Raw genomic sequence first — 21,025 nt, 5'->3', positions numbered from 1 at the left:
TATCCATGTAACGTTTTACTTTTTCTGTGCATTTTATGGAATTACACTTTTTATGAACTTTTAATTATACGTGTCTTGTGATTAACAATTTTATTAGTTCCATTTATTTTATGAAGATGAAATTGTAGTATGCATTTTACCATTTGATCTGATTTAACAAATTGTTTGGCACAGCATATCCTCCTTTGTATCTTGTGACATAAAATTTTACATTCAATCAATGAACCTCTTTTGAGTGCAGCCTTGCTACATCACATGTAAGCTACACTCATAATTTTCTTAAATTTTCATATTAAATATGAGTTGCCTCCTACTCTTTCATTAAAATTCTAGTATCTTTAAATTTCCCATAGAGTTAATACGTGTACTTAGTTTCACCCACTATTAGGGTTAAACCGGGTAGTTCGACTTTTTCTAGAAAAATACCATTTGTAAAAAAAGTAGTACTCAGTCTTTTTGAACATGATACATTGTATACAATTAAACAAAGGATATCTTGGCAAAATCAGAGTTTCTAGATAGAATAGTTTAGTCCCAACAGGCCCAAGAGACTTAATTACCCGGTATCACCCCATTTCCTCATGCATTTGCTGCAACGAAATTGGGAAGTAGTATACATATGTACGATAACATCATTATTTTATTTTTTTCCTGTGGGGGGTAAAAAAAGAAGTATCAGTTTTCAATATTCAACCAAGTATTAGAAAGACTAATAGAGACAGCAAAATATCAAAATTAACGAGACTGATTTGTTGCAAATGTCTGCAAGATATTTTCTTTCATAGTTCGAAAGTAAAATGAAGCTTCGAGTATCGTTCTTTTAAATGATTATTCTATGCATATTATATTGTATTCATACTTAGTACAATTAAATCTTGAAACACCATGTTGATGTCATTAATTTATATTTTTATCGGTGAGCGAGTTTTTACAAAAAAAAAAAAAAAAAAAAAAAAAAAAAAAAAAAAAAAAAAAACTAAACAGTATAGAAAATAAAATTTCAATTCCAAATAGAAACATATTTCTTGTCTATGTATTTCAATCGCGTGTTTTCATCTGTCATACAGACAAAAAAAAAACAGTGTTTTATTCTCCAATGGGAGTAGAAAAATGAGTTTCGAGCAGTTGGTAGTAGTTTTCTATAAATTTCCTCTTTTATTTTCCTTGAGTATTATTAAGTTCACGCAAGAGAAAATGGAAAATTGTGCTCCCTTCTGTGACTATGAATGCGGTTTTGAATAAAGGAGAAAATATGCCCACATCGCATATATAAGTTTGTTTTCTACATTCGACATTGAAATATGTCTTGTTTTGTGGACTTGTTTTTTCGGATTGAGATGTTCTTTCCATCTTGAATGCGACTCAAACATATCATTAGTCTCTTTCCTTTTGTACAAATGGGAAAGTTTCAAATTTTTGAATGAAAAGTTTTGAATTGATTGATATGGTCAAAGATCAAACATATTTTACTTTAAGGGTAATAAATATTGTTCTGAAAATATTTATCACTCATAAATAAATAAATAAATAAAAACATTTATGCTGAATTGTAGTATGAATGTTCAAAGAGACATTAATTTAAGGGCAGATAAATTTCGTAGAAACAGAATTTTTGATGCTGAAAATGTTGAATGATTTAATAAAATGTGCTGTAATGTATCAACATTTTATTAAAACTGCAAAATGTTCTAAGAAATTTTAGTATCCTAAATTCCTTATAATAAAAGATTGCCATGCATCCACATATCATATATACTTATGTTCCTGAACCACTTTTCTTCCTTTAAATCTAACACGAATTCAGCTTATGACTTTTGACGTCTATTTTGAATTTAAAATTACATGACTTAGTAATTGATAGTAATGGCTGTATATCCAACAAGAAAGTGATTTAAATATGTCTATGTAGTATATATATTAGAGGGGTGTGATGTCTTTTTCTACGTATAATTTAAACAGATAACTTTTAGGAAGCATTTTTTTAATAAAATGTTCCATTGTTTCAATTGTTATAATTCCATTGTTTCAAAATTCATTTTTACCAAAGCATGAAATGGCACAAAAAATCTAATATACCATAATTTTTACAGTAAAATCACTAAATCACTCTAATTAAAAAATATAACTGTAGAAATTATAGTATATATTTGCGGTAAAAATGGATTCTACGAATGATGCACCCAATGAGCCGTTATTTCAAATCATATTATGATCCAAATTTTTTTACATTTAGCTCTTGACGTGTGGTTAGATGGACAAATGGAGCAAATCAGTCTCCATTCCTTGTACAGTTTAGTATTAATTATTTCCCTGAAACTAAAAAATGCAAAAATCAAGGAATAATATTCTTTTTTTCAATGATTAAAAAAATAACCTATCACAAACAGTGGAAAACAGAAGATCCTATAGAGATTGACATTGATACAAGGAAACCATAGTGCAGTTAAATTTGTAAATATTATAAAAAATCCAAAACTGTCTAATGAAACTTTATAATTTGATCCTGGAACAAAATAAAATCAAATTTTAAAATAGGATGGTAGTGTAAATGAGTAATTAAAACATCCCAGCAGGATACAGTACAGAAAATATTTTGCATCTGTACACATATTTACAAATATTTCTTTCTTTTGAAAAAATAGCCTAATTAACAATTAATAATTCGTAGCGTTGAGATAAGATCATGGCGTCGCGCAATAGGTAATCATCGGTATGTCTGGCAAATGGTATAGTTAGTTTCCTTTATTTATATAGTTTAGTATTAAATATTTCCCTAAATTATTAAGTATAAAAGCAAGAAATAAAAAAAAAACTTTCTTTTCTCACTGTCGCAAAATACAACTAGAAGATCTGAACAAGAACTAGAAGATCTGAAAGAGATTTCCCTAGACACAGAGAAAAGATAAATCATTTCAACATGTAAATATTCAAAAACAAAAACAACATTATATAAAGAGATTTTATGATTAGATCTAGAGCAAAATGAAATCAAGTTAAGAAAAAAAAAACATGAAATGGTAGCATGAATATGTAATTAAAATATCACAGCAAATTTAAAATATAATTAAATCCTTTTTTTTCCAGATCTTATAAAATAACGAATTCTTGGTTAAGTTTAGAATGAAAGTACAATTAAAAGGCAGACAAGTAATGAAAATAGTTATTTGTTTTCTTCGTTACAGAGGATTATTGCACATAAAAATAAACAACGCTACGTTTTTGTACTTGTTCGAAAATTGCACATTAAAACTGACTTCTCAAGAAAAGATTTTTTGAGGACTTTTAAAAGAACAACAAGTTTGAATCAGTTAATTTAAAATTAAAATTATTTGCTCACTAAAACATTTAATACAATTCCTACAAAATAAGTAATTAATTATATTCTTCTCCTCAATAAACACAGCATTGAAACATTCCACACTGATGTCTGGCATTTTCTTTTTGGGTCAGGTTTGGTTTTAGAAATAAATAAATAATTTCAATTTCAAAAACTATAAGCTCAATTTGGAAAACTCCGTGTAATAGTCAAGCCCGGAATAATGGCCATGGTGGCTCAGAGGATAGAGTGCTAAGCTCCCGTTAAACCGGGGTTGAATCCCAGCAATAGCTGGTCAATACGAATTCCACCCCGACTCGCACTGACCACAGCTCTGGCGTAAAATGTCCTCAGTGGTAAACGGATCATGGATTAGAGGCCCGTTGCCGCCAAGCTAACCATGGGAGGTTTTCATGGTTTTTCTCTCCATGTTAAGCAAATGCAAGCTAGTTCCATCAAAAAGTTCTCCATGAATGCAGTTTTCTCCCAAACTTGATCCCGGAGTCTTCTTGTCTTCTGAATTGGGCTACATAGTTTAACATCAGTAGTCGTAAACTCGAAATTGGGTCGGCTGTTAAACGATGGTTATAAAATAAAATAGCCAAGTATAATAGATGATATAACAGCCTTGGTACAAGTAGATGAGCCATAATCTCAATTGTTTAAGTCTTTATCTCCCCTTTTTAAAATATTAGCATATCAAGAAACAACAAATCTTTACGCTCCATTTGAGAACCATTATAAACTATCATCTAAAGCAATCACATTAACGTTATCTTAGATAAAATTTACATTTAATAAATTCATATTAAAGATATTATAACTATTTTTAACGCGTGTTTTCTTGTAAACTATAATGTTTATTTTATGCAGTTTTTGCTAGCTGCACCGTTTGCAATGGAAGCTGATACACATTTTAAAGTAAGTGAAATAAAAAAGTTAACAGCCAGAATCACTTTAGATCTAAAGATCAAATTCTCAGTTACTAAATCACAGTTTTCTAATGTTTCGAATGCCTTACCCTAAATATGCTGATTAATTAGTGCAGACGACATTTTAAGTTACAAAATCAGACATAGAAATTCATTTAATAAACATAGCTTGTGACAAAGTTTAATTTTTGACTTTCAAGAAATAGAAAAAAGTCGCAATCAGGAAAATATGGCCCCAATAGTTTTATTGTGACACTTATTTGCAGTTTACACCTCTTAACATAAATTTTTTTGTGTATTTCACCATGCCTCAAAAACTTTTACAGAAATATTTTGCTGATAATTATAAAATTCATTTACTCAAAGATTATTCAATGCAAAAATAATTTTTCTTAACTATTTTTTTTATTTTATTAATAATAGTAAGAATGATAATAATTATTATTATTGTAATATAATAGTATATTTTACAATAGTAATAGTATTACAATAATATGCAATAGTAAAGAATAGATTTACAACAGTATAGTAATATAATAATAATAGTATTGATAATAGTAAAATTTTGAATTTTAAAGTATACAAATGCTTACATCATCTTGAAAAAAATTTTATGCGGCAAAATTTGTGCGAAATTGCTCGAACAGTTCCGGAGAAATGTTTAGTTTATATCATCGATTATAATTCCATTCCAATTGTTTTCTATATTTTTAAACTCGCTATTTATTTCATAGTGATGAAAAAATGTCCATAAAAACATTCAATATAAAATTGATCTAATAAACTAGATGGGTAAACTACAAATGAAGTACCCAAATTGGCATTAATATAAGAGACATTTAAAAGAATGAATTATTCATGAAATATTATACATAGCAGGGAAAGGAGTATCTCAGTTTTAAAAAAAAAATTTTTTTAATTCTCAATGAATGAAGTACAGTAAATTATTTTTGATTGCTTAATTATTATATTCACAGAAATTAGGGACATACGAGGGTTATTTAAGTATGGGCCGTTTTGTTGCGTACACTAATAGGTGACGAGTGCTTGTGTCGTGTCCCGAAATTCCTTTGGAACAACTGTGCTCAGTTGCAGTTGTGTCAGTAAACTGTACGATCAGTTCTGAGTCTTTAAAATGCTTAAACTTAACAAATCCCCCGCCACACGTGAGACGTGGTCAGTGATGCGTTTCTAGTCGTTTAAAAACCTGTGTGCTGCTTGCATTCACTGGATGATTTGTGATGTTACGGTAAAACGGATGTTACGGAAGTAGCAAAATTCCCTGCCATGTTGATAGGATTGTGCTATTCGATGACAATAACTCTCTCCACAGCTCAGATAGCAGCCTTATTGAACTCTTTTAGTTGGAAGTTTTATACTATCCCTCCCTACAGCTCAGACCTTGCGCCGCGTGATTTTTATATTTACCAATATTTAGAGCATCATTTTGGAGGCAATCACTAAACAACGACGGCGATTACTTAACAACGGCCATGACCTCGTGGTTAACGAAGCAGGTGGCAAGTTTGAATGAAGAGGGTATTCTGAATTTAGATGCAAGGTATGATAAGCGTTTAAATAAACTTGGCACAACTATGCTGAATAAAAGATAACCGTGTGTAGGACCTGAAAATAAATTTTCTTTTTGAAAATTTTATTTCTTTTGGTTTTTATTTCAATGGTCATTACTTAAAAAACAACCCTCCTAAATATCATGTTATGTTTAGTTATTTGCTTATAATATCGGAATTTACCAAAAATAAAAAAAATAAAAAATATTTTTTAATTTGTTTTGCTTACCAATAAATATTTTTTGTGGTATATGCACAAAACATTTTCAAATTTTCATCTTTTGTTATCCCATCACCCACAAACATTAGTGAAATATTGAATATTTAATGATGGTTTAAGTTAGCCCATATTTTAAAGTAACTTAGACTAACGAAACTTAAGCATAAACGTATTAGAAATCTTTAATATATGCAACACTAGAATGTAATTGCAAGACCAGGTTTCGTAACAAATAATCTCTAAAGTAAATTCTCTCAAGTTTCTATTGTTTTCAAGTATAAAATGGTATATTAATGTATAAAATGCCTAAGTAACATGTATGTGGATATAAAATAAAATTGTTAATATTCTTATTGTTTAGACTGAAAGTAAAATGTTTATGAATATGTTTTATGTACGTAGCTTTTTTTTTAATTTTGTGAAAAATATTGTACAACATATTATCAAGTATGGCAAATAACATTTAAACTACATTACATAATTTTATTATTATCCTTTTTTTTAATTTCTAGAAATAATAGTAAAGTTGTTTAAGAAAGGTTTTGTAATTTCCGTAAAATAATGTATAAAAAGAAACAAAGAATTTTCAATTGCTTCCAGCACTTTTTCAAAGGTATATTGTTTAAAAAGGAAATGAAAACTTCTTAAACTTAAAATATTCCAACCAAAGCTTTATGAAAAAAGAACTGAATGAGATGCCATTGTGAAAATAATATCTGTATAATATAATTTCATAATTATTATTTAATGTTTTTAGATTCTAATGGAAAGTAAAATTTGTCACGAAAGATATGTTTTGCCAATTATGTAAAATAGTTAACTTTTTTATGCAAAACTATCAAGCATATCAGATAAATTCTCAAACTTATATTATAGTTTTAATAATTTTTTTTTAATTTCTGAAGAAAGTAAGTAAAGTTTTAGAAGAAATATTTTGTAAATAAACTACGCAAAATAGTTACGAGTTAAAGCAAAAATCCAAAGCATGTCAAAAAATGTTTGAACAATATAATATGTAATGGGTAACTAAACATAAATTTAAAATATATTATATAATGCTTATTAAGAAATTTTAGAAATTTAATTATTTAAGATACTTGAAAAAAACTTGCGAGCAAATATTTTATTTTAGTAAAGCTCTTATAAGGAAAAGGAAATAAAAATTAAAATATTGTATGTAGGTTTAAAGTAACGAATGAAATTGCTTACAAGCAAACAAACAAAATATGAAGTACATGATAAAAAAACACGTGCATAGCAGCTGTATTCGAAGTCAAAACATTAAGGCAAAAATTAAATTTGCAAAATTACTTTATTAAGAAAATTAACAAGTGTGCCAAATAATTTTTGAATAATATAACGAGTAAAAAGTAAATTATCATAAATATGAAATGTTTCATGCAATGCTTATTAAGAAATATTAGCAAACTAATAGTGTAAGTTAGTTGTGAATAATTTACGAGTAAAAAATTTTTTAATAAATATTCTTAAAAAGAAATCGAAATGTTGCATACAACACTTCAAGTTACGAAAGAAATTGCTCACAAGCAAACAAAATATGATGTACTTGCAACAACAAAAAATCATACATCACAAATATATTCAAAGACAAACATTAAGTTAGACTTTTGAAAAATTTCTCAGCTATTTTAAAGTCTGGATTGCAACTTTGGAAATCATTTTCGATATAACTCTACAACATTTTATTTATTCTCGTTTTTGCTATAACGCTTTATAATGTTTTCAACAGGTTGAGAAAAAAAATGAATATGTCGCAAATTGTATCAATATACTTGTCACTTCCCTTGATCTTACAGACCCTAGAAAAGCCCATCACATCAGAAATTCTGATTTTTTTTTTTTTTTTGCAACATCAAAATGCGTTCCAATATACCATCAGGGAGAACAAAATAAATATGCCATATTTCTCAGTAGGTTGACGACATGCACAAAAACATATTTCCAATACACTTTATGAATATTTTCATTTTTTATCGTCAATATCAATGAAAATTCTTGTTTCATATCCTTTTATTAATATATTTTGAACTGACAGCTAAATGCAGCTGAAATTTCTGTTTAAATTTTAATATATTTTCTTGCAGAAGTTTTTGCATAGGTAAAAAAATTTTATTTATATTTTTAAAATTTGAAAATTTGATTACTTAGATTATTAAAATTATATTAAAAGTAGTTATTTATATTTTGAAAATTTGATTTTATTTAACTATGCCCGAAATTTTTTTTATGATATTTTTCAATGCATAAAAATAATTTCTCTGTAATAAATTTATGAAAAATTAAAAGCCAGAACTTGTTTTTGGTCCAATGATTCTAAATTAACTTACTAATGAAATAGACCATTAATTTTTACGATTACTTTCAGAAGCTTAAGTTAAGTTTGTTGTTTGTCTCCAAAATAACTCGTTCAATTATTTCAAAATTTTTACTGTTATTCATTGTAACCATTATTGTTTTGCCGCAAATGGCTATCAAAATTGCCATTATGTTTTTAACAGTTTTTTTTTTAAATTATAGTATCCAAAATAAGTGTCTTCAATAATGTAATCACAATTTTTTTTGCTAAAAATTTAATTTTATCAACTTGCCATACTAAAATATAATATATTCATAAGCATTAAGCAAGATTCCTAACAATTGTACAATTTTTAAACATAATTGCGTTCATAAGTTGCAAACCAGATTATCACAAATAAATCCAATCATTTACCTTTCATAGAAAGGCATTATAAATTTATGAGTTTTTTCTCTTCACGAAATAAATTTGAAAACAGTTTTATATAATTTTACACTGTACATATATACAGAATACTTTGTATCTCGCGTACCCTGGGCAAATTACAATAATCAATGGGTATTACAATAATCAATGGGTGAATTTAAACCCGTAGTATCTTTATCGAGTTTTAGAAATATTACCTCAAAGAAAGATCAATATTTCATTTTAAATGACTCCTACCTCATTGTATTGAAACATATATTAATACCTCATTTATATGCAGAAAAACATAAAATTTAAAATTTTCAATTTGAATTTCGATTTGTGTGATTTTTTGTAGAAAATGTCAGAAACAGTAAATAGGAAATGGAACATTAATATGTTATTATTTCTTTTTAATCTCCGTTGTCGTTGGGTTTGTAAGAAAAAAAACTATAACCTGAAGGAACGAACATTTTTCCAATAACTAAAAAAAAATGTTTTTATATCTGCAAGGCAATTTACCACTAGATTTTGAATCTTTATTGTACCATAATTGTGTAATCATTGGCGAAATAATCTTTCATGTTTAACGTCCTTGAACAAAATGCATTTTATAAATTCATGGATTTGTAAATGAAACAATTTAGAAATATTTCATCTGTGAATCATTTGTTATTTATTTAAATCGTTCAGCATATTTTATGACACAGGAGATAAAGATTTTTTTTTAAAAATAATAAATAATTTATAGAACGAAAATTCAGTTTTAAGGTAGAAATGGTAACTTTTTGCAAGCGTTAGACGAGACTATTTTAAATCATTAAGGTCTTTTTAAACCTTAATTTCCTTGTGGGGACAATGGAAAAAATAGAGGCACTACGTTTGACACATCATGAGAATAAAGTGTATTTTTTTATGCTTAAACATTTGCATTGGAATAAATAACAGGTCTAATAATAAACATGTGTTCCTACATAATAAAATGTGCTAATGATTTAAAGATAAAATAATGTATGAAATAAATGAAAATAATTACAAACAAGTGTTATTCACAATTTATTTGCAAATTTAAAATGGTATAAAATGAAATTTTAGATTTTAATCATTTTTTTTGTTGTTTTCAAATGTATTCTATCATTAAAAATAAGTTCACAAAGAATGTTCTTTTTATCATGGGTAAAATTAATGATAAAGAATGGGGCTAAACGGAGGGGGGATGGGGAAGAAACTAAAATAAGTCTGCATTAACAGTTAGAAACGAAAAAGGATCTTTATCTGGAATTTTAAAATACTATTTAAGAGGAATGTAGTTTTATAATTTTAATCTGTTGTTCGTTTTCAAGTGTATTCCAGTATTAGAAATAAGTTCTCAAAAATTTTTCTTTTTATTGTGAGTAAAACTAATAATAAAGAATGAAAGATTTCCTAGTAAGCGTTAGGCAATTCAGTGTTAATTAAGTAATTGTATTTATGTTTCAACATGATAAACAACATACAAACATCAAAAATATTTGTGTGAGTTGAACAGGTGTAAGTATGTACTATTTATAATGACATTGGATTAAATAAGAGAATATATTAAATATCTAAAGAAAATATTGTTTCAAGAATTATTTAATTGCATTTAATCGTGAATCGTAATATTAGCATCATTCAGGATTCTATGAGTCAATAAAATTTTAACTGGCAAAAAAAAGCGATGAAAAAGTAAAAGAACAAGCTTTTAGAGCAGTATAAATGCATCTTTCAGTAAGTGAAATTCAGTTTATTTCATTTCAGGTTACAATTCGGATTCAGATATGAAGATTACCGGTTCAAAACATCGGTACTCGAGCCTAGTTGTTCGGTTGTTTCCAATACAGAGTTTTCGATAGTCGATCCGAGTAGTTCGTTGGTTCCACCACAAAATTTATTTATTCTCTAATAAAATTAATATTTTTACTTACCCCTTCCGTTACAGCAGTTCGCTCAAATGAAGTAGTGCCACTGAACAGTGCACCACTCCGCGAAGCATTCAAATTGCTTGTCTGTGAGCTGATGTTGGATTTTCTTATTTCAATGTTGAGTTGTTTTTATCTCGGGGGATAGAGCACTCTAATCACAATGAGATTTTCCGGGTTCAAATCCAAACTATTGCTGGTCAATACAAAAAGTTCTCACCAGACTCGTTCCGACCACTCTGCTGACGTAATAAATCCTCAGTGGTTGACGGATCATGAGTTCGAGTCCCTTTGCGTCTGGCTAATCGTAGAAAGTTTCTGTGGTTTTCCTCTCCCTGTAGCGCAAAAACTGGTTAGTACCACCAAAACGTTCACCACGGAGCGAAATTTCTCCCAATACTTCATCCAGGAGTTACTTTGTCTTCTGTTTAGGGTTTAAAATTACAAGGTTACGAAGTGGAACGTTGGTAGTAGTAAGTTGGGTCGGCTGATCAACGACGGTTATCAAATATAAAAAGCATATATATATATATATATATATATATATATATATATATATATATATATATGTATTTGATGTAATTGAGATTAAATTAAATAATTATTTCAGTAATCACTTCATTTTATTAAAGATAAATGTTAATATAATTACATAAAGCATAAGTCTTAAATTACTATTTCTATCCTTGTTTCCCAATTGTAATTTGATAACAAAATGTTAAAGGTCTTGTTATCATAGATAGTGTGCTTTACGCTATCTTAAAAAAATAATCTCCGTTCATAAAAATTTGAAGGAATTTTAAATGCGTAATTTAGAAATATTATTTGAATTTAATTGAATAAAATACATATAATTTTTATTTAATAGAATGGTATTCAAACAACAAGTCTAGACACTTAGAGGTTTATACAGTTTGACAATTGGGGAATAGAAGTATTGCTGTACTACAAGTTAAATAATTCCTTTTGTTTTTACAGTTATTTTAAAATTTAAAGCTATAATATTATTAATTGAGCTATAGATATACTCATTAAAATTATTTTTATGAAATTTTTAATTCCTAATTTCTGTGAATCTTTCTGTTTCTGTTCAAAACAAATTTGCATTATTTGCAACAAATTTGCTTCCCATTTTGAAACATTTAATAAAAGCTTGGTAATGTATCCTTGCTTATAAAATTTTTTTCCGATTCTCTCTTAATTTCTGAGATTCTTACCTCACCGCCACTGTGAAAAAAATATATGAAACTGATATTAATTGCAATTTCATTGTGACACAATTCCATTTTAAGTTTGCATGTCACCAATTTTCACACATGAAAATTTCACAACACGTTAATTCTCGAAATTCTAAGCAAAAGCTTAGTACACTATCAAACTCTGTCATTCATTTATAAAATATTTCGATGTAATTTATTTTTCCATTAAATATTTAAAATCATGCATTTTAACATAAACTATATCACTAATTTTTGAAGATTACATAGAGTTATACATACTTGAAGGCTTTTTAAACTAGAAAATTTAAATTGTGTTTTTTTTTATTTGCACATTTGCGTTCCATGGAGAAGGAAATCTCCGAAACCCTTCATGGTTAGCCTCAGGGCAAGGAGTTTCTAATCCATGATTCATCTATCATTGAGGATATTTTACGTCAACACTGTGGTCGTTTCTAGCCGGCAACGGAATTTGAATAGACCAGCCTTCTATGAGATTCGAACCCGGGTTCAATTCGTCGAGAGGTTAGCGCCTTATTCCCTGAGCCACCACGGCTCTAAAGACTAATATCTTTATTTTATTTTAACCAACGCTGAGCATCCAACTCAATTTAAGGTTTACCACTACTAATATGCAACTCCGTAGTCTTGTGATTTGTACCCAATCCAGAAGACAGGAGAGCTCCAGGATCAAGTATTGGGAGAAATTCACCTACGAGGTGGACATTTTGATTTAACTAACTCGCATTTTCTTTACACGGAGAGAAAAACCTTCCATGGTTACCCCGACGGCAAAAGGACTCTTACCCATGATCTGTCTACAACTGAGGATATTTTACGTCAGCTATATGGTTAGTGCTAGTGGAGTGTGGAATACGTATCCACCAGCCATCGTTGAGATTCGAACCCGGTTCACCTCATTGTAAGGCAAACGTTCTTTCTCCTGAGCCACCACGGCTCTAAGAGAAATACAGTGAAACCTACCAAGTTGACCACCCTTGTAAGTTGGACACCTGCATAAGTTGACCTCAATTATCAAGAACGGAATTTTTCCTATACAATATAAAGAAGCAAAACCTATGTAACTTGACCACCTGTCTATCTTGTATGTTGACCACTGAAATAAGTCAACTTTGTCTTGGAGTATTATGAAATTCTATTTAAAAACCCTCATAAGTTGACCAGAAAAAAAAATTCAGAAAATTTTCTGTCATTTTGAAATGTATGTTAAAATTTCACTTGTTTGGTGAAATAGTGTAAAGGCTAATCTAAACCCTTTTTGAGTTGACTTTGCATAAAAATCTGGGGAAACTGTAGGGGGTCAGGTTTTGACCATTTCTTTCATTCAAAACATTGGGCTGATGTAAAGTCTAAACAACAGCACCAAACAACAATGAGGGAATAATTTTATAACAAATAGGCTTGTAAGTGTAGTAGTAACAGAATAAATTTCAAATAATTTTGTTTTGTTAAAGTTTTCAAATTACATGTTTTCGTGTTCTGATATTTTAAGAAATTATTTTTATCAAACACTTCACATGCATAACTAACAAAATTATTTTTTTAAGAAAGTTAGTTAAATATTAGAATTATATGTAACAAATTGAAGTTCATTCAGGTTTAAACACATTTCTTAAGATATTCATTTGGCTACTTGCTAAATAAAATTTTTAAGTCAAGTGAAAAAAAACTTTTTAAATATATCGCAACATGATATAGGAGACGAAAAATTAAACAATGACACAACCCCTCTATAAGTTGACCACTTATCTAAGTTGATCACTAAAACAATGCACCATAAGTGGTCAACTTACGCAAGTTTTACTATCTTATTTTTATTTTATAACCGTCGTTGAACAGCCGACCCAATTTCATGGGTATACGACTACTTACGTTCAATTCCGTAGCCTTGTAATTTTGAAGCAATCCAGAAGACAAGGAAACTCCTGGATCAGTACCCCCAGAGGCATTGATTTGTTGTGGGAACATGGAGGACTTTGAAACTCGACAGATTTAACGTGCATCAGTCACCATTTACTACACGGGGGAGTCTTCGGCCGGCGAGGATCGAACCCACGACCTCTTGGATATGGGCCCAGCGCCCTACCGACCAGGCTATCGCGGCCCAGTTTTAGTATCATGAAAGGTATTGCTAAAACTCAGCTTATAGTTTCCCAACATTTCTTTATTCACTGCCCACATTAAAAGATAAAAAAATTTTATCGTAAACAATTTCTCCAATTCAGTTTTTCGTTAATTTTTCACATTTTTTATAAGATGTATTTCATTCATGATGTTAATTTTGCGGGGGTTTCAATTGACCAATCTATTACTAGTAAGAATTATTTTTAGCAATTTTTCATGAAGGTGGTTGCATAGTGACAAATTCAATATACCGTTCGTGTAGTTTCAATATTTTTTAAACATTATTGTTTTAATAATTAATTTACATCATTTACATATTTATGTGCTAGCTCATTAGCCAAACAGTCGGAGTGCCTAACTGCAAAGCCAACGGTTGCTGGTTCGAGTCCAGTTCAGGGCATGCATTTTTCTCTCTGTGTGATTTTCTCTGTTGGGTGTTGTGTTTTGCCAACCTTATGAACAAGTATCTATGGCTTTGTGGGTAGTTGTAGCAGCTTCATGACTTAGGTTCACAGATGTCCACCAGGTAACGCTGAAAGCGCACACTTTCAACGTTCTTCTTCTTCTTTGTCAGCGCAACAGCCCCTTGCTGGCCTTGGTTGCCTCAACAGCTGACAAACGCCACCAACTCCTATCCATGGCAGTTCTCTTCCAATTACTAATCTTTAGGGTTTTCAAATCATTTTCGATGTCGTTGAGCCTTTAGTAGGGGGTCTGTCTCTGGAACGTGACCCCTCGGGGTTCCTAAAGGTGACTTTTCTCATGGCGCTGTGAGTTATTTGTGAAATTTGAGACTGCTTGTAGAGTAGGTACAGTTCGAAGTTATATCTGGTTTGCCAGCATCCCCTTTCTTGAATTACGCAAAAGATGGCTCTGAGGATATTTCTTTCAAAGGTCTCTATAGAAGTGTTTCAGAAGTGTCAGCTGTATATCTGAATTTAGGGTCCAAGTTTCACTTCCATAAAGTAGCACAGGAAGTATGAGTGTCTTATAGAGTTTAAACTTTGTTTTTCGACTCAGAAGATTCGATCTTAGCTCTCTCCTCAGTCCAAAGAAACACTTATTAGCCATTTGTACTCTATTGTTGATTCATGCTCTAAGTATGTTTTGATCGTTATCAACAGAGTCAAGACATTTGAATTCGTTAACCCTTTCAAAGTTATAATCATTAATACATAAAGGGGCACTGTAATTTACAGTTGAGGACAAAAATTCCATGAATTTTGTTTTATCTTGATTCACTTTCAGCGTTACGTTTATTTTTCGGCATCATCTAAGGGGAAAAACAAGTAGTTCAGGCCTGACGTTAGAGATAAAAATGATATGTGAAAAAATAATGAATAACATTTTGAAAATTTCATGATTCAAAACTGTAATCAAATAACCTGAATTCTGTCAGTATTCAATCTCTTGTAAATCCAGTATTGCGTTAAACGTTGATTTAAACGTTTCGAATTTTATTCAGAGATTTATATTTTATAAGGAAATCAAATTCTTATTGAGAAAAATGCACGAGAGAAGTTTCAATAATTTAAGTTTCTCGAAAAAAAAATTCGAATATTTTTCTTCAGCAAAAAGAATATGTGTTTGAGTATACTGCCTGTTTCGAAAAATTGATGTTTTTAAGGTAACGAAATGAGCACATTTTCAAATTGAAAAGAGTCTGTTCTTCATCTTACAACGGGTACTATAGATTTTCATGCTGATTTCTGAGATAAAAGAATTCGAAACAAGTTTCCTTTATTTAAATTTTTTGCCCAACTATTGTGACTTGTTAAACCTTTAAATTTAAAAACTTCCAAAAGTGAAAAGCCAATAATTTATTAAAAATTTCTAAAATAAAAGTTTGCATTTTAAAAAATAAATGTGAAATCACCGCAGTCTTGCTAGTGTTAAAATATTTTGGCTATGGATGACAAGCAATTAGTAGTCTTTTTATACTGAAATTGGTTTGTAATATTTTACTCAATTAATTGCTAAATTAATGACTACTTTTATAAAATGAAGTAAATGTAGAGTTATAAAGTGTAGTTGATTATTCAATGGAAAATAAAAATAAAAATTCTTTTCAATATTTAAGTTGTCTTAAGCTGTTAAGTTTAGTTGTGCTACTTCTTTTTCATTGCATTGACTTGTTGCCATGATGGTTTAGGGTATTAAGTGCTATGATTCATAAATTAAAAAAATGATTTTATCGTAATGTACTTTTGCGTAATTAAATTATTTTTCTTTGAAATCATTTCAAGATGCGTTGTTACCAAAGGTTTGATGAAGTAATTACTGACATAAAAGCCGAAAACCACTCTACAGCACTGAACACAAACGATGTTGCATAATTAATGTACCGAAATCAATCTGCGTTTTAAACTAGATCAGACACAAAATTAGAAATGTTGCAAAAGAGAATAAAGGAAAAAATATAACAAAACTGTCTTGGCTTCATGATAGTCGTAATTACCTCACGAAGATAACCCTTTCAGTCTTTATCATAGGAATACAGTGGAAATTACTGCATACTCTACGGCTGTTTTGGGGGGAAATACATCTTGACAGTTAATGAGTAACTTCTGTTACTTAATTTACTGATAACAATACATTTATCTTTCATAACTAACTATACTAGAAAACGTGATACTAGCTTAGCTTAGTCGATTCATAAGGAAAATTAATGGCCTAAATGCCAAAAACTACCATACTGAGCCAAACTCAAACATTCCTAAGTACTCAACGTAATGAAATCAAAAGGTGTTACTAACTGACACTAAACCAAATAGCAACAAACAAGAATATAATGTTAAAAAGATAATAAAAGTGTTTCAGATTCCGCATTTATTCAATGGAGGAAAATCGATCATAGGGAATAAAATGCAACTGCCTATTGCTTGATTCAAAATTTCATGCGCTTCAAAAATAAATAAATAGGAAATAACATCTAACATATTTCAAGCGTTGCCTGTTGCTTCAATATCGATAGTAATACATTTATCTTTTGTATTAATAATAAAAGGATGTGTTGGACATAGTGACTGGAGTGATAAATGATACAAATAAAAAACTAAAATGTTGTTCTAAAAACATTGCAATGCATTCAATAACACAAAATGAAACGGTGCTATAAGCAAACTCGGTCACAAAATTAAATTGAACATCGAATAAGAATTAAAATCGAAAAATAATGTGCTTATGGATCGTGGCAACTATATTTACATAGTGATGGTAATTCCTTTGCGTAGAAAATTCTTTTTATACATAGAAAAAAATTCTAGTGAAATTACCGTACTTTATGGTAATGACACTTCTGGTGAAAAAAATTCTCATAAATCTGATTAATAAATCCAAAATATACCGTATTTAAACCATTCATTTCGTAATTTTTCCATTTATATGGTTAAAAGTTTTCCGGAAGCTCTGATTTTCTTGATCTTATTGCCACACATGTAGTAAAAAATACAAAACTGAAAAGTAAATTTATTCAAATAAATTGTTTTTTATGTCATGCTCTTGAGTATCAGGAAAGGTTAAAAAATTTTATTATATGTTATAAAGCCATGTCTTATTGTTCATTTTATCAAAATCAAGACCAAAGCACTTCGGTAAAAATTATTCAGTCTTTTGGTGTTCTCATATAGGCAGAAACATTGTAAATGTTACCATATTCCGGTAATTTTCTCTAAACCTTTTTCTCTGCATAGGAATACAAAGCAAAAATATATTACGATTTCTTCTATGACAATATGAAGAAAACGAATGTCTGTTAATGTGTGATTTCTGTTACTTAATATCGATATCAATACATTTATCTTCAACAACTAACATATTTTTCTTCACTAATATTTAATGTTTTTTTTTTTTTGTGCCAAACAATTTTTCCAAACTCGATTCTCGCTAAATATTAAACGAACAAAGTGCATAAAATATACTCTTATGAATCCTATAACAATATTTCCATTTTATTGCGTCCATTTATTTCGAGAAGCTGTTTTCCAGAATCTGTTTATTTGCTAGAGCAACTTAATAATAGCTTCCCAGACATTCTTGAAAGAAAGCATTACAATTACTTCATCCATTTGCAACTTCATTTTGTTTCTCTTGTAGCACGTTTGACTCAGGCACGAACAATAGACAACGGATCAGGGTAGAGAAACGCTTTCTGGAAATCCGATTTTCCCGGCACACTTTCGCGTGCTGAAACTCATTAACTGGCGAAGTTATGGGGTAAATCATTTTAACTTTAATGCAATATACTCTCACCTGAAAATTCCCCATCTTCTTCTCTGGATTCTCCCGTGAGGGGAGAAAGAGCTTAAGTCCACTTAAAATAGCTTTCTCCCCCGAGATGTGGTGTATCACGAGATTTTAAATTCTCAGGTGTAAAATATTTTGATATGAATTTATAAGCGTGATTTTAACAGGAAAAATACTTTTGAAAGTGGTGTGGAAGATGGAAGTTATTATGCATTCAGCTTTGTTAAATAAAATAAAAATCGATGAGGCTCAAATGGGCTGCAAGCGAAGAGAGATGGTTGTTCATTTTATTCACTCATTTAAAATAAATTGGTTTATAATATGGATTAATATAAGATTTGTATAGTGATCGATCCTTGTTTTCAATAGAAAGGAGTAGAAACTATTATTTTTTCAATTATAAAAAGAGTTAGTTACGGCATTTCTCTATTTTTCTACCTTTTATATTTTATTTATTTATAAAAAAAAACATTACAAAGTGCTTCTATTTTATATTCAATTAATTTAAGAAGAAGTTAAGAGTACAACGATAATTAAATCGTAAAAAAATCCCTAATAGCTTGTTGAAAAAAAAATCTTTAAAGCAATATGATCTCATCTGGAAATTCTTCGCCTTTTTCTTGTGTTCCCGTGAGGGGAGGAAAAAATTAAGTTCACTTTAAACAGTTTTCTCCCTAAGCTGCAGTGTATTGTGAGATTTTAAATTCCCAGATTTGATCTGAATTTTGAACTTGATTTTAACTGGAAAAAATGTTCAAAGCAACATGGGAGATAGATGTTTATAATGCATTCAACTTTGCTGAAGGAATACAAATTGGGAAGCTCAAATGGGTTGCGAAACAGAGAGATGGTTATTCATTTTACTAATTTAAAATTAAGAGGTTATAGTACTGATAAATATTGCCCTTGCATAGTAACTGGTCCTTATTTTAAATAACCATGTGTAGAAATTATTATTTTTGCAATTATAAAAAGGCTAGCTATGGGCATTTCTCGATTTTTCAAACTTTTATATTTTATTTATTTATAAAAATAAACTTTGAAAAGCGTTTCTGTTTTCAATCCAATTAATTTCGGAAATATTTCATAATATAAAGATAAATAAATTTTAAAAATATCCTTAATAGCACAATGAAGAAAAGGGAATTAAATGCAATATCATCTCACCCAGAAATTCTTCATCTTCTATTCTTTGAGAAAACGCTATGTCCACTTAAAATAGATTTCTCCCTAAGATGCTGTATATTGTGAAATATTAAATTCCCAGGTGTAATATGAATTTAAAACGAGATTTTAACGGGAAATATATTTTTCAAAGCAACATGGAAAATAGATGTTTATAATTTATTCAATTTTCTAAATAAACTAAAAATCGGCGAAGCACAAATTGGCTGCTAAACAGAGATAGTTTTTCATTTTATTCACAAATTTATGAATTATCCGTTATAATATGGATTAATATTGGTATTAATTAATAACTGGTCCTTATTTTAAAGAGCCATGTGCAGAAATTATTATTTTTATGAATATAAAATGGTTGACAATGATCATTTCTCCATTTTTCTACTTTTCCCGTTTTATTTGTTTAAAAAAATATTACAAAGCGTTTTTATTTTAAATTCATTTAATTTTAGAAATAATTAAAAATACAACAATTATTAAATTGTAAAAAATCCTTAATAGTGTGTTGAAAAGAAGAAAAAAAAAGAACTTAAAAGCAATATGATCTCATCTGGAAATTCTTCGTCTTTTTCTCTTTGTGCCTCCATGAGGGGAGAAAGGAATTAAATCCACTTTAAATAGTTTTCTCCCTAAGCTGCGGTGTTTTGCGAGATTTTAAATTCCCAGACGTGAAATAATTTTGATATGAATTTAAAATGTGATTTTGACAAGAAAAATGTTTTTCAAAGAAACATGGGAGATAGTTGTTTATAATGCATTCAATTTTGTTAATAAAATCAAAAAAAGCACAAATTAGTTGCAAAACATAGATAGTTCTTTATTTTATTTACTGGTTTAAAATGAATTGATTTATAATATAGACTGCACAAAACAATTAAAGGATATTGACGCTTTGGGTTGATCTTGCACATGGAGAATTACTTGAATGATTGATTCACTATCGACAGACGTAGTAGGCTATATGAGAAAAAATTGACACTTGTTTGGCAGAAAAAAGGCGTTTTATTGAGCATTTGGGTGCAAAAGGAAAAAAAAAACACAATTTGTGCATATGAGAAAAACAAATTTTAAAAAAAGGTGTGGCCTTAAAAGACTATCGATTTTCGAAGGAGGAACTCATCCCTAATTCGGAAACCGGTCAGAGAACCATTTCGAATGATATGTAGATCGGTGAGTCCAACAATCGAGATGCTAATATCGACCATCATTCCCTCAACGCCAAATCTTACACTTTCGTGCACGAACGCTGGATTGTTTCTAGTGCCACATTCTCACCAGATGAAAATATGCCTATTATCTGGATGAACAGAAAAAACGGGTCTCGTCAGTGAAAACAATATTGCGCCATTCATTTCTCTTCTAGTTCACATGCTCTGTTGCCCCCTCCCTGGGGGGCGAGTATTCCTTGTAGTTAATGTGATACACACCATTGGTCGGCGTGAAGGTGGTTTCGGACAGTTTGTGTCGAAACTGCGGTGCCAGTAACCGAGTGAAGTGTTGCTGAAGAAGAGTGGCATTCATATTTCGGTGTACCC

General features: G+C 29.6%; 1 long non-coding RNA gene across 1 annotated transcript in view; it reads right to left on the bottom strand.

Annotated features, from left to right (window-relative positions):
• Positions 1-21,025, bottom strand: part of LOC147808157 (uncharacterized) — a 163,479-nt gene that overhangs the window by 67,325 nt on the left and 75,129 nt on the right. The gene's annotated exons all lie outside the window — the stretch shown is intronic.

Source organism: Parasteatoda tepidariorum, chromosome 6 (assembly GCF_982258835.1).
Source record: "Parasteatoda tepidariorum strain Cologne lab strain chromosome 6, Ptep-v5.0, whole genome shotgun sequence".
Lineage (NCBI taxonomy): Eukaryota > Metazoa > Arthropoda > Arachnida > Araneae > Theridiidae > Parasteatoda > Parasteatoda tepidariorum.
This window is presented reverse-complemented; position numbering and strand designations above follow the sequence as displayed.